Source organism: Eleutherodactylus coqui, chromosome 3 (assembly GCF_035609145.1).
Source record: "Eleutherodactylus coqui strain aEleCoq1 chromosome 3, aEleCoq1.hap1, whole genome shotgun sequence".
NCBI classification, from domain to species: Eukaryota; Metazoa; Chordata; class Amphibia; order Anura; family Eleutherodactylidae; genus Eleutherodactylus; species Eleutherodactylus coqui.
In genome coordinates, this window is record NC_089839.1 from 29,640,544 (window position 1) to 29,656,178 (window position 15,635).

General features: G+C 45.0%; 2 pseudogenes; both read left to right on the forward strand.

The window, feature by feature from the left end:
• Positions 1-15,635, forward strand: part of LOC136620112 (zinc finger protein 850-like) — a 182,808-nt pseudogene that overhangs the window by 101,905 nt on the left and 65,268 nt on the right.
• On the forward strand, positions 1,986-15,265 carry LOC136620559 (gastrula zinc finger protein XlCGF57.1-like; annotated as a pseudogene).

Here is a 15,635-nt window from a genome sequence, read left to right on the forward strand (position 1 = left end):
GTGGGCCCAGTTACATTGTAGAACTCTCCAGGACTTCATCCTGAGCAACTGGAATAAATCACCCGCTTCCCTGGATCAGAAAGTCGTCCTGACCCGCAGGATAAAATCCTCCTTGGAGTGGTGGATGTCTATCTCCAACCTTGCCAGGGCCACGGTTTGGTACCCTGCATCCCCAGTATCCATCTTTACTGACGCGAGCGCAACTGGCTGGGGGGCCCACTTAGGCCATCATTACGTCCAAGGGGGCTGGAACCAGGAGGAAACTACTCAATCTTCCAATTATAAAGAGCTTTGCGCTGTCTGGAAGGCCATCCGGGGCCTCGAGACAGAGATCAGGGGTAGACACATTAAGGTCTTTTCGGATAATATAACAACTGTGTCCCTCATTCGCCACCAGGGATCCACGCGGAACCCCCGACTCCAAGACTTGGCGGCGAAAGTTCTCGGGTGGATAGAGCAGCGGACACCTTCCGTCGCAGCGTTCCACGTAAGGGGCCCAGAGAACTCCATGGCAGATCATCTCAGCCGCAGGAAGATAGACCCCGGGGAGTGGGCGCTACATCCAGATGCTTTCCAGTTAATTATAGAAAGATGGGGGACACCAAAGGTGGACTTGTTCGCCTCTCGGGAGAACGCCAAGTGTCCAGGGTTTTTTTCCAGGGGAGCAGAGGGGGGTTCCCTGGGAATAGACGCACTGTCCCAGGCGTGGGATTGGGACCTTGCATACGCCTTCCCACCTATCCCCTTGATCCCTCTGGTTCTAAGGAAGATCCAGAGGTCCCCGGGCTCCGTTATCCTGGTGGCCCCATTCTGGCCCAAGAGACCCTGGTTCCCACTCCTGGTCGCTCTCTCGACACAGGACCCTCTACATCTACCGCAGAGAGACGACCTCCTTCAACAAGGTCCCCTGATATGCCCAAAGGTCCGACAGTTTGCACTGGCGGCCTGGAAGCTGAGCGGGTAAAATACCTGAACCGGGGCCTATCAGGGAGGGTGACCACTACCTTATGTGAGAGCCTCAAAAAATCCACCAGAAATATATACACCAGGGTGTGGGATACCTTCTCTAGGTGGTTGGGGCATAGTATTCAGGACCTCCAACAACCTGACATTAATAAGATTTTGGAGTTCCTTCAGGATGGATTGGACATGGGGCTAAAACCTGGTACCCTTAAGGTCCAGGTGGCCGCCATTGGAGCCTTCTTTGACTCCCCCTTAGGCGACCATAGGCTAATTAAAAAATACCTTAAAGGGGCAGTCAGACTCCACCCCTTTATAAGGAAAACCATGCCCCCATGGGACCTGAACCTTGTTTTGCAGGCCCTCTGCGCACATCCCTTTGAGCCCCTGGAAGATATCTCAGTTAAGATCCTCTCCTATAAGGTTGCCTTCCTAGTTGCCATCACATCCACCAGGCGGATCAGCGAAATCCAATCCCTCTCTATTAGAACTCCATATATGACCATCTTCCCGGACAAAATAGAGTTCAGGCCTGACCCTTTCTTTCAACCGAAAGTTCTCACAGACTTTCACAGAGAGCAGCGAATAGTACTTCCCTCCTTCTGCCAGGAACCCCGTAACACCACGGAACAGAGGTTCCATAACCTAGATGTTAGACGGGCAGTCCTGAAGTATTTAGAGGTCTCACATACCTTCAGGAAGTCTAACAACCTCTTTATTCAATTTCAGGGTCCACGCAGAGGAGGGGCCGCTACTAAGGATTCCCTAGCGCGTTGGGTCAGGAGGGCCATGGAAGAGGCGTACAGATCCCAGGGGATCCCACTCCCGGGCGAAGTTAGAGCCCATTCCACTAGGGCGGTCGCCTGTTCCTGGGCGGAGAGAGCCCAGGCGACAACCGACCAGATCTGTAGAGCCGCCACATGGTCAAGTACTCATACCTTTGTAAAATACTATCGCCTGGACTTGGTGACCAGCTGTGATACGGCCTTTGGGCGGAAGGTGCTGCAGGCAGTGGTCCCTCCCTAAAAGCCCTTGGTTGTTGGCATTCCTCCATGTGTATGCTGTCAGGATGACGAGGGGAAGACAGGAATTAGGTCCTACCTGTTAATTCCTTTTCTTGAAGTCATCCTGACAGCATATGGGCTTTTCCCTTCCCTTCAGTTATTTTTACGTGAAGTAACGTATTGTACTATGATTTCTGTATTAAAAATCTCGGGTTAAGCAAAGCCGGGTCACTGTAGTTATTTGGTACACACTGGTGAGTCGGTGGTGGGAGTCGCCTTTTGTGTTTTCCGCTTCCTGTCCCAACAGGTGTCCAGCGGACAACCTCCAGGTGTATGCTGTCAGGATGACTTCAAGAAAAGGAATTAACAGGTAAACCTAATTCCTGTCTTATATTGGTGCCATGGTAGGTGGCACCGCACATTTGTGGCACTCCACTTTATCGGATACAACTAGACAGTACTGCCAATGGTTTGTAATATTTGATCCTTGGTTGAATGTTGATCCAGTTTGATCCCCACTTGAGCAGATCATTCTCCTTTCAGGGCAGATTGGTTCCTGTCGTCGAGGGGTTTTCCACCTCTGTCTGGATATAAGATAATGTGGGGCCTTTTACTTCTTTGTCATCTCTTTACTTTGCAGGAAAGTTCTGGTGGAGCGATGAGTGGCCTCGATAATCCCATATCAGTGTCAGTGAAAGGTAAGAGAGTTTCATTATCCTTACATAGAAAGGCAATGTGCTGATGACTCGCTTCTTAAAATATATATGTGCCCCCACCTTCTCCTCTGAGAAGGACACTTTTATAATCTAAAAGTTAAAATTGTCCATGGACCGGAGCAAGACAAAATCTATTCAAAAGCTACACAAAAAAAGGTTGTTACATGGGAAATTAAGGAAATACAGGTAATACACACTTAGCAGTTCTTGAAATAAAAAAGAGAAATTGAAAGAAAGTTACAAGATTTGGATATCGCAGTCATTAGGCAGTTTATGGCGACTGGGACAAGGGGTTTCCTGTCCTCTTGTACATCAAAGGCTTGCCAAATACAAGAGAGGAAGGGGCGATTAGAACATTGAATTCATTCAGCTTTTCTACACATCAGTGTTGCAAAACCACTTGGAACTAAGGTAGCCTCACCATACTGACTGGGCTAACATAACAATGGACGCTGAGATACGCACAATGTCTGACAGCCTAAAGTCTCTACACAATATCTATCTAACTCATATCTGTCGGTCTGTGTTCAAGGGGGAAGGATGTCAGCTCAACTTTCCTAGTGTCCTGAACGGCAGCTGATTGCTACTGGACAGCTGGGGTGACACTTTATCCATCTCTTTATATGACATACTCTACACTAAAAATTAAGCCCTGGTTGCATAAAAAGCAAAAACACAATACATTACCTAACAGGTACTGTCCGCTCCGCTGCTCATCTCCTCCGGAGCTTCGGCACTTGTCTTTAGTCTTCAGCCAGCGCTTCCTGGTCAGAAGATTCAAGAAGCCCACTTCCAGGAACCTCCGGCTCTGATTGGCTGAACCACGGCGCTCAAGAACCAATCACTGCAGCACTCAAAGAACCAATTATAGGCATTCAATGCTATGGCTGTGATTGGTTCATCGAGCACTGCAGTGATTAGGTGAGCCACGGCTCTCAAGAATTAATCAAAAACAGCACTTCCTGGGAGGGGTTTTTTTGAACCGCCTGACCCAGAAGTGCTGGCTGAATGCTACAGACAAGTTCCGAGAACCTGTGGAGGAGAAGCGTGGCGAAGCAGACAACGCCTGTTAGGTAATGTATTGTTTTGTCGTCTTTTATGCAGCTAGGGCTTATTTTAGGCACAAACATTTTATCACCTGTGTGAAAGTTGCCTAAACAGTACCTGCACTTTCACGCTGGAGTGTCTGTGCTCCATCTGACATTTTGGTCTCCTCCCAGCAGCAGAAGACGTCCCCCTATAACACTATATACGGGGCTGTCTTTAGCTGCCGGAAGGAGCCAAAAATGTCCGACGGAGCACAAACGCTCCAGCATGAAAGTGCAGGTACTCTATTTTTCATAGTCTTTAAGGACCTGTTTTGCCCCCTACTGGTCAGGTCCTAAATTATGGTATTATGCTGCTTCAAGGTGACTTGTCTAGATCCCCTTTTTAGTTATTTAAAAGCTTACAACGAGGTGACATAAAAATAGTCAGAGGAAGGAAATAAATTCCGCATGACAAGAAAACCCCAATAGTGACCCCGCCTTCCACTAATAGGCCATTAGAATCAAAACTTTTGTTTTGTGGGTCAATTTGTGGGTCCAAAAGAAAAGAATGCAAGAGCTGACCGTGTATACAGCCGTGTTGCATCATGGGAAGGTGCAGTGCATGTCTGGATAACAAAATACAGAAGTGCAGAACTGACTCTTGGTTTGTAACTTATCGTCAGGTTTCTCTACTTGAACCTTCAATTCTTATACTTGCTGTTCCACGGCTTTAGTAGACTTTTCTAGTTCATGTATTGTCTTTTCACCATCATCCTTGGAGCTAACCAAGTCCTCCATTTCAGTGTGGAACGGCTTGGGGTCTCTTGCCCTAACCGGCACTTTCTGAAGCTCAACTTCCATGTTGCATACTTCACATCGTACATCACTCATCTGTTCAACTGTTGCAGGTGCCATTTCTTCAGTCTGCCCTTCAGTAGCGGCATGTGCACTTATTTCCATCTGTGGGCCTTCTACCACAGAGATACTTCCATTCATTTGCACAACTTCCTTATCCAGGACAGGAGTAGTTTCTGAGGCCTTTTCCCCAGTCTCTGCAACCTTCGTGGCCTTCTCTGCTTCAGCAGTTTCACCTTCTGCCTTCTCTTTGGTGACTTGAACTTCAGAGGATTGCTCACCTTCCATCTGTAGCTCAGCTCTCACTTTCTCAATACCTTTCACAATTTTTTTTTTTTTTTTTAGAATTCAACAGGGTCTTCTTTTTTCCACTTGTCTGAACTGGGCCCTAGACCTCTCTAGTCTCTGAACCTTCTTTTCAGCAATATGACCCTTTGACTCCCAGAGCTTCACCTGTGCATTTAACTTCTTAGCGGATCTTTGCAATACCACTTTTTCTTCTGACACCACCTTCAGGGTGCGCGTCAAGGTTAGCACTTCGGTCTCTTTCTTAATCTTCTCCAACAAGGTCTCCATTCCTTCTACCGATTGTTGGAACACACCTTTTAGCTTTTCCCGTATCAGAGTTCTCTTCTCAGCATCTGTCTTAGCGCTAATCCAGTCTTGCATTTCGGTGCACACCCGCTTGTTAAGCCTTTCTTTTGCAACTTTAGGAAACACTGATTTCCCCTCAGTAAGCCACTGTTCACACATCTCCTGTTTCTTCTCCCAGTTGGACACCATCTGGCATTGGTGACCAAGCTCCACACTAATGTCTTCTACTTCCTGCTGAAGACTCACTGTAAACTTCTCTAGTTCATCATAGACATCAGTTTTAAGACAAAACAGCTGATTTAGCGCTTCCACTTCTAGGATTTCGCTGTCTTGCTCTTCAACTGTGACCCAGCATGCAGGGTTCTCATACAGTTTCTCTTCCATCTCTGACACCTGTGCCTGAAGTGTTGCAATCTGTCCTGACAGATTCCTCTTAGTTTCTACATCTTACTCTAACTGCTTGAGGAACACATTTCTCTCATCTTGCATTATCTTCAGGTGTGCACTAATAACAAGTGCTGCGTCTCTTCTTGCACCAGTCTCTGAGACTCTTCAGTCTGAGCTTCTAGCTTTTCCTTAAGCTGACTTATCTGGCACTCAAAGTCACCATTTTTCTTTGCTAACAGCATTTTCAACTCTGCAACCTGATTCTGCAAACCTGTAGTTTGATTACGTGCATCTGTAGAAACTCTTTCTAACTCGCAACACATCATCTCAAACTCTTGGGTTTTCATTTGCAGTTTCTTACAGTCCTGTTCATACTGCACCGACTGTGCCTCCAGACATACTCAGCGATCCGCAGGACGGCTCCTAGCAGACATCCACCTGTTGCTCCTGCCGCGTTGTGCACCACTGTAGATCATGCCCACATCCTCCACCATATGTAGCAAGGGGGGTACTCTTGCCTCGGGATCGCTGACCTCTCATACCAGAAATGGCGCACCACACGAGTAAACACGGCTCATGAATAGCGTATGTCTTTGTCTGGCTCCTGCCAGCATTTATTTCACAGCACAAAATAGCGCAGCAAATCACATTAATGTCCATAAGCACCCCAACTTGGGTGGGAGTCCAGGGGCGTCATCCCTGTTGGACTCTTGCCTTTCCAGGTCACCAGCCTCCACTCTGCTTGGGTGAGTCCAGGGGCGTCATCCCTGTCGGACTCTTGCCTTTTTAGGCCACCAGCCTGCAGCACCTCCCTATGCTGCGCTGGCCCTCTCTCTCCCTCTCTTTGGCAGGAACTGTCTTTTATCTGGTTCCTGCTCCACCCCTTGGTTAACCATCACACCAGAAGTCCTGTCTCCGGCCCTCTACAGGCCCTTCTGTGTACTGCACTACTACACAGACTATATTTTTTGATAATCTATCCCAGAGCACCAAGGAGGAAGGTTCAATATTGGATTTTGTATTCCATTCTGTGCCAAAATATATCTTCCTGTAATTTAGGAGTAACTCCTGTGCCTCAATCGATACCCATTGGACTTTATCATGACGGGATAAAATGGAGGTCAGTTGAGCTGTGTAGTAATATTTAATATTAGGGACCCACAATTCTTCTGCATTTCAAGGTGCAAATAGGGTAGACTGTTGGATATGCGTGGATTTGTTCGACCAGATGTAGGTCAGCAATTTGGATCATAAATGTTCCAAGTCTGCTGCTGGGATAGGAATGGGCAAGGCTCGGAGAAGATATAGAACTTTTGCACCCGGGCCCCTGAGCCTTTAGGTACGCCATTGGTTTGATTGCTAACGTAAATAGAAGAGGCGATAAATGGCAGCCCTGCCTCACCCCCCCCCCCCCCCCTCGATAGCTATTGTGTCAGATTCAAAGGTGGTGGGGAATGAGTAGAGAGCTTGAAGTGGGGTTCTGAATTTCTTTCCGAAACCCATGCCCTCAGGAATGAAAAATAAGTATTGCCAAGAGACTGAATCAATGGCCTAGCATAAATCTAGGCTAAGGAGGAGTCCTTGCCTGTTTTCCTCCCCGTCCTAGTCAGATCGCACAGCTGCAATAAATAAAGATAAAAATGCTTTTTAGGGTACATGAGAGAACCAAGGGCTAAGACAACTTAGAAAAAATCTGTCCAGGATGGCCTGGGACAATGCCTAGAGTCCTGAAAGGAAGGAGGGGTGTTGTGCACAAAAGGGAAGAAAGACATTAAAAAGGGAGAGACTGAGAACACAAAAATACTAACAAACCATAAAAGTGGGGGAATATGTTCCCTAAAGCAGTGTCACAAATGCCAAGTGGGATAGAAGGATGGTGGATATGACTACTAACCGCCAGTTCATCATGGTAGTGAGCAAAAGCTCCGGAACCACCAATCACATTCAAGGTGCAGAAGTGTCGACATCAAACTAAATGCAAGTAAATCAACTGTTCACCTCTAACCGTGATTATAACTATAAAGATGCCTATGAGGTATGCATGGTCAACAGGTTAGAGCCTGGTTTAGGTACGTCTGTAATACTTTCTGGTAATCCCCGAATCCTAAAATCTTCTCTTCTAGATCTGTTTTCAAGAACCTTTATTTTCATGTTAGCGGCTTCCAGACATTCTTGTAGCTCAGCTACTATCTTGGAATTTTGGTCTACTCTGGACACTGTGGAATCCACTTTAGAATCCAAGGAATCCAGTCTTCTCCTCATCTCTGATAGGTGTTGCCTGAGGGCTTCAGTTATAGTCATCGTAGTTTTGGAGAGCTCGCTGGACAGCATCTCTTTAAGTCAAGAAGTATAGCATCTGGGAAGTAATTTAGTTGGTACGAAGAGGCTGGTACTGGCGTTGCAGTAAGGGTTTCCTAGTCGTCTTGCATTTCGGGTTAGAGGTCAGTATCTTCTTGGCCATAGAACTCCTGTGACAGCGAGTCTGAGTCGGGACTGTGTGGAGCTGGGACTAATTCCCACGGGCGTATTTCCACCGCGTATCACGCAGCGGTAATCCGCCGCGTTGCCCCGCAGCTATTAGGTTCTATTGAACCTAATAGCACAATGCGGAATTCCACTGTGGAATTCCGCACCGTGAAATCACACGTACTCACCCGTGGCATGTTCTATTTTCCCGCAGGCATACGCGCAGACAGCTTCTATTGCAGTCAATGGAAGCCGCCCGTCATGCTATCTTCCGCTGTAGCACGGCGGAAGGTAGCGTGCAAAAAAACGCTTCTCGCCTACGGCCAGCCGCGTCATATGACATAGCTGGTGCGTCATGTGACTCTGTGGGCGTGTCATATGACGCTGCCGGCGCGCCATGCGCTCCGGAGCGTCAAGCGGGACATCGGGCGGCGGATCTGGAGGTAAGTATGGTGTCTCTGGGGGGGCGACTTAACGGACTCTGCTGCGGTATTCCGCTTGTCGAGCCCGTCAAGGACCGTGGGCACTAGGCCTTAGAGAGAAAGGATCAGGTGTCATTTGGCTTGAGGCCGACGATAATCTTGGGTTGAGGCTGTTTGCTGTTTCGTCAGTGGACGCTCTTGGCCATGCATATTAGAGCGGATAGTTGCTATTTCTAGAAAGTCTTTTACTGATCATTCTCTACTATTAAGTAGTGTTTTGGTCTTCTTCTGGCTTCCTCTTGCCATTCAAACAAAATAAAATGGAATGCCAAGTGAAGTGTTAGATTACATGAACTTTTGACACTGATGCTGATGTTAGCTGAATGCGACTGTGCGGAGTTCTACAGTTCTACGACTACATGGCCACAGTAGATTTAGCTACGTGGGTAAGCCCAAGTTGTGTGGCATGACATTTGGGTGGCACCATGGACTAAAGGACTCACTGGTGGTGCTGCAGCTGGTTGCTCCGTGTATTGGGAATGGAATCATGTTGCTGATACGCTGATGGGTCTCTCCCAAAGGCTTCTGAGGCAGCTGTGCAGAGCTTGTGGTGATGCTGGAGCCACCAACCCCCCCCCCCCCCCTCCATCCCCCCCAGGAAATTGGGGAATGGGCATTCACAGTGGTTATCAGGCCGTGATTTTCAGAACTCAGGGCCCCTAGGGTGGATCCCTAACCTTTTCCCTCAAGTCTGGGAAGCTCTACCAAGGCCTCTGATGTGAGACCAAGGAGTCCCGAAGCTCCTGAACACGATTGCGGGTGACCACGCGAGTGTCCACACTAACTTAGCCCGTGGCTTCAGCTTTGGATCTGCTTGTGGAGTCTTTTAAACTGTGCATCCCCACTCTGGGGAGACCATTTATGCACTTATAGAAGTGGAAAAGGCAGCAGGAGGCTTGATGGCAGCAGAAAATGCAGTTGCCTTTTCGGATCTCTCCTGCTGTGCGCCCGCTGCTGATGGTGTCAAAGCCACACCCCCCGGATGGGAGTTTTTGTATCACAAACTAGACTTGTATCCCACATCACCGCTGCAGACCATACAGTAGACTTCAGTACTACAGACACAGTCAGAGGCAGAATACATATTGAACGATTCACAGGTGACTCTTCTATAAAACATTCTCTTTCTTTTTCTTCTGCATCCAGCCCAGATTTCCATGGCAGCTTGTCCCAGCCCTCATCAACCTAATGTAGTATTGCCACTAACTGTCTCTCTGAATATAGAAAGGGTCCTGAAGTGAACAGTTTATTGCCCTCGGTTCTGCTTTTGGCACGTCAGTCAGCTGAGTAAAGCCATGGCCAGCATCACTAGGGAAATGCAGTATTTAAAAAAGGGATTCTGTCATTAGAAAAAAAAAATCTATACTTGACTATTCCTCCCCGGCAGTCTTCTTACTACTTTTTTTCACACTGATGATCTCCTTGCTCCTCACATCACCTCAAGCCGTCCGATTCTTCTATTTCCTGTGATGTAGCGATCATTTGCTGCATTCTGCTTCCTGGGTCAGTGTACCCAGTCACTAGTGATGTAGCGTTCACTGCCTAGCAGGGAGTGCTGATTCAGCGGCAGCCCGCTTTAGCTATATGAACACTAGCGGCAATAATCTGTGCCTGCGCGCTAAAGCAGGATGCTGAGGATTCGCATTCCCTGCTAGAAAGTGAACTGTAGCGAATGGACGCTATATAACAGGAAGAAGAGGATCTGGCTGGCTTGAGATGAGGTGACTCGGGGGACTGGAGGAGCCAGGAGAAGATCGGTAAGGAAAAGATATGGTAAGAAAACTGTCTGGGGAGGAGTAGGTAAGTATAGAATCTTTTTTTCTAATGATAAAACCCCTTTAGAGAGACTCTGCCACCATCTATTTGCACTGCTTTCTGAGGGCAGCATAACATAATGACAGTAACACTTATTACAGTTTGTATCCAAGTAGTAGTTGAGGGAAAAACTAACATGTTCTCAGTTATCAGCACATGCACAGACTACTCAAAGTAGTCCTGGATATCCGGCTATCAGAGGCTGGAAGGCAGTGTGGGCAAGGCTAGCTGCAGCTCATGAATATGGAGGACTAGGTCTGTGTCTGGCTGCTGATAATAAAATGCAAGTTTCTCCTAAACTACAGCACAGATGCGCACCCCCGGACATATCACTGTGATCAGTGTGCATGTCGCTGCCTTATTTTGCTCTGAGTAAGGGTTCAAAAAGATAGCGACACCTTCACTTAAGGACGGCTATTCACATGAGTCGGATGTCTAAAAAAATAGGCTTTGCCAAAAAGAGTCTCTCTCTCTAGTCATTATTTTTTTTTCCTCAGTGTAAGTCCTGATGCATTTCCTCGTTTTCGGTAGTAATACTTCATTGTAACAAGGCTTGTATAAAGAGTCTGACATTGACTTGCAGGAATGCTGCCTTCTATTAGGTGACCCTGCAGAGATATTGTTCTATCTCCCTTATTTCCTTGTTCTCGGTAGTAACACTTCATCAAGGATTCCTGTAATAACACAGCTGTCGTGTGTTGGTGTGATCTTTATATGACTTTGAGCATATAATGTGGTACTGAATATTTCGGGGTGTGCGCCTTAGTCTATTACTCCTCCCAATACTGCCGGTTTTTTCTCCAGCATTTCCATGTTTAATGCACTCCCCACACAGGCACATGGAGGAGCCTTCAATGTATACTTCTCTCCACTGTACATGTGAACTCACAGGGGTTTTCTCTCTAATGACGTCTTCCTCCTACAGAGTGTGAAGGGGGTTCCTCCCATCTCTAATGCGCATTTTCCTCTTTCATATTCAAAGCAACTACTTTAGGACTTCCACATTAGCGATAGTAATGCTCTGCACACTGATGTACTTTACATATACAGTGGTGCATTGGCTTACGAGTTTAATCCATTCCGTGATGGAGCACTTAAGCCAAAACACTCATATGTCAAATCACTTTTCCCCATTGAAATGAATTCATTTCAATGGGGAAACTAAATACCCGTAAAAAAATAAACCCTAATACTCACCTACCGCCAGCATTCCGGTCCTCGTGATGGTCTGCGGTGCAGCTGCAGGGTTTCGCAGCCTCCTCCGAAATGCCGACAGAGCATTTCTTTCTGAAGGCGGGGCTCACTCACTGACTGACTGACTCGCCACTAATTCTCTAACTTACCGATGTTGTACTAACATGACGTTTGGCAGGAGCATTCTTTAGATCCTACATAGGAAAAGTGAAGGGATTTACAACTCTATTTATTGAATGCTTAGTGCAAAATTATTGGCACCCCTATGTAATGTAACTTCTTGGTGTTGTACAAGTGTGAAATTTGGCATGAGCATTCCTAAATGAGGAGAGTGGGAGGGGTAGCACATTCTGTAGAGGGACATCGGTACTTGCAGCCTGAAGAGAATTTAACGCTCCTCTATGTGTATACATATTTTATTCCTCAGTTACTCTAAAGTAACCTTGACTTCTTCATGAAATTTTCCATGGAAACAACACGTAAACACCTGTATCAAATTAACTTGGGCGAGGCCAGCTATATCAGCTAGTTATAGTATATAGTCTATAGAGAAAAACCTGTCACTACCTGTACTAGGAATTAGTTTATGGAATCTCCGCTGACAAAGTACTCACAAACATAATGATCTGTTTGTGAGTATTTTGGTCTTCCATCATTGCAAGTACATGTGCTTTACTTAAATCATATATTATCCTGCTATCTTGCAAGCCAGCTCTCCTTTATATTTCCTTGCTTGCTTACTATTGTCTTAATAAAGCTTGATTGCTTAATAAAAACTCAATTGTTTATTGCTCATAAATAAGAAATGTTTGCTTTCTTTTCCAGGTGAAGATTGGATAAGAGGCTCCCATGCATATCTGGACGTACCTCTATATCAGAAAGTAGAAGATTATACCACACAAATAAATTCAATAACTCCTAATGTACCCTTAGTGCTTCAGACTAGCGATCTATTCTCTGATGCTGCTGGTCACAACCAAGGTTCATCTAACCAATCACTGATTAACGAACATCGACCTATTCATGGACAAGGGGAACTATTTCACTGTGGGAAGCCTTTTAAAAGGAAATCTAAAATTTCTTTTCATAACAGAAATCCTAGGAAAGAAAGGCCATTTTCATGTTCAGAATGTGGGAAAAGTTTTAGTAATGAATCAAAACTTATGAGACATCTAAGTACGCACACAGGGGAGATGCCGTTTTCATGTCCTGAATGTGGGAAAGGTTTTAGTTGGAAATCATATCTTGTGGAACATTTAAAAACTCACACAGGGGAGAAGCCATTTTCATGTTCACAATGTGGCAAATGTTTTAGGTGGAAATCAAATCTTGTGCAACATATGAACGTTCACTCAGGGGAGAAGCCATATTCATGTCCTGAATGTGGGAGATGTTTTAGGTGGAAACCGCATCTTAAAGAACATCTAAGAAGTCACACAGGGGAGAAGCCATTTTCATGTTCAATATGTGGCAAATGTTTTAGCCAAAAATCAGATGTTGTTAAGCATCAGCCTACTCACACAGGAATGAAGCCTTTTTCATGTACAGAATGTGAGAAAAGTTTTAGACAAAAATCTGATCTTGTTAAGCATCAGAGAACTCACACAGGGGAGAGGCCTTTTACATGTTCCGAATGTGGCAAATGTTTTGGCCAAAAATCAACTCTTATGGGACATCTAAGAATTCACACACGGGAGAAGCCATTTTCATGTTCAGAATGTGGGAAAAGTTTTTGCCGAAAATCAGATGTTGTTAAGCATCAGAGAACTCACACAGGGGAGAAGCCTTTTTCATGTTCAGAATGTGGGAAATGTTTTAGTTGGAAATCAAATCTTGTAAAACATTTAAGTATTCACTCAGGGGAAAATCAGTTTCCATGCTTAGAATATATAGAATATTTTAGCCAGGAATCAGATTTTGTTACCCATCAGAGACCTCACACACCAGAGCAGCCTTTTTAATGTTCAGAATCTTGAAAATTTTTTGGACAAAAATCAAGTCATATGGTGTACTCCATGTTGCACCCCAGTGCAAAGTTGTTGTGTGCTTGCATAAAGCATATTTTTACATGCATAATAATATATATTGTTTGTACCTTGCATGGCACTGTCTTATTCTTGCAGAACCTTGCCTAAACTCAGGCTTTGTAGAGATATAAGGGTTAAAATATACAGATTACATGTGATTTTGTTTATCAAGCAGACCCTCAGTAAATTTTGCAGAGTTACAATTTGATTTTGCAAAAACTGATGCATTTGGTTTGCAGGACGAACCCCAGGAATGTGGGAGGAATCAGTCAGAGTTCAATTTTTGGAATGTTGAGTGAGAGAGTAGTGCAGCCTGTCAGCTCAGTGAAAAGCAATGAGAAAGAGCCCCTGAAGTCCTCACCCACTCTGCCATTTGCTGTTTTTTTGTTCTAGTCCACGCTGTTAAGGGACTTACTGTGCCATGAGCTCTGAGGAAAAGGGACAGAACTGAAGCTATAGACAGAGAGGATACTTTGTACAAAGACCCTCTGCATTTGCTGTGTTTTCTAATCTAGGTCAGCTACCACGCTGATGAATCGTCCCCACAGTCATTCCAGGTACTGCGTGACAGAACTGAATTGTGAGTAACAAGTGGATATTGTAAGGCAATTTGAGTGGATCACTCAGATTTTCCCCTTCACGGTTTTGTAGTATGCTCCTTCCATTTTGTATGATTATAGTCTGTATCAATCTTTTGTACTTTTTCTTTAACAAGATTTGCTCAAATGCATTGAAGAATTAAAAGGGACCTTGATGATTAGAATATTCCAAGGTTCTAGATTGAATGTCTTGGGTCTTTAGGTTTATCTGGATAGCTACTACCTGGTGAGTAGTGTGTTGTTCCCCCAGGTGTACTGCCAGGATAGATTAGTACCACCTTGGCTACCAGGATAGAGTAGTCAGACTGGCCAGCAAATTCTTGTTCCGAGTATTCTGGTGAAATACAAAAGAGAACAGGAAATTCAAAGGAACATGCTAAGTAATGGTGCTGACCAGGTTATTATTCGAAAGACCGCAAAACTGATTGTAGGGAAGAGAGAGAGGGCAAAAATGGAATCCGAGACTCTGGAGAAATGTATCTGTGAACATAGAGGCTGGTTGAGTGACAAAAGTTTTACTGAAATGGCTAAGAAGGGAAAGAAGGTGTCAGAGGAGATGTCAAGATGTGGTTTAAATGACAACTGTGACATAGAAAAACCAGACTATATGTTGACCGTACCTTTTTATCTATATACTATATTGGATATTTTGGAATATTTGAAAGATGTAGTAGTGCTGAAATACCTGTTATGTGTAAAAAGTTAGAAAACCTTTGCTTCACAAAGAGAGAGTCGTGTAAGAAGCTGTGCTCAAGGTCATATAAAAGGAAAAAGGGTGTGTTTTCCTGTCAATATCTGGACTACCCAGAGTACTCAGTCTGAAATAGAAGAGTTGGAGGGACTCTGTGGGATAGGACGTAAGCCAGAAACCGCAGTACTGACCCTAGTTCCCCCTACCGTTTTCATAATTTTACTATGTCCAACCTTGACCTCAGATTCCCCTCAGAAAAAAGAACTAAAAGAGCAACAGAATACCTGTTTGATTTCCTATAAACGGAACCCTGTGTGAAAGTTAATTGTTTGTTTTTGTTTCTACTGTGCAATTTCTTTATTTCACCCCCTGCGAGGGGAAGTTTCTAGCTGATCTGCATGTGATAATTTGCTTATTTTTTTTCTCAATAAAATCAGTTGAAATTAAAAATAAGAGTTCAGACTGTTATTTTTAAGAGCAAAAATAACCCTAAACTATTCTATTATATAAACAGTAAAAGGCTTTGCACTGAAAGCACTGGCTCTTTAACAAATGCAAGAGAAACCATAGAAGACGTTGGGAGAAAGACAAATCTATTAAATATGTTTCTTTTTAAGTGTATTCTCGAATGAAAAAGAAATGTCACACAAGATGCAGGGGGAAAAAACGACCCCCCCCCCCCTCCCGCCCACTGAATACTGCAAGCCTAACACAGGAGGAAGTGCAGAGATGGTTAAAGAGGATTAAAATCAATAAATCGCCAGGCAGAGATGGAATACACCCAAGGGTTCTAAGGGAAGTAAGTGACATGATAGCT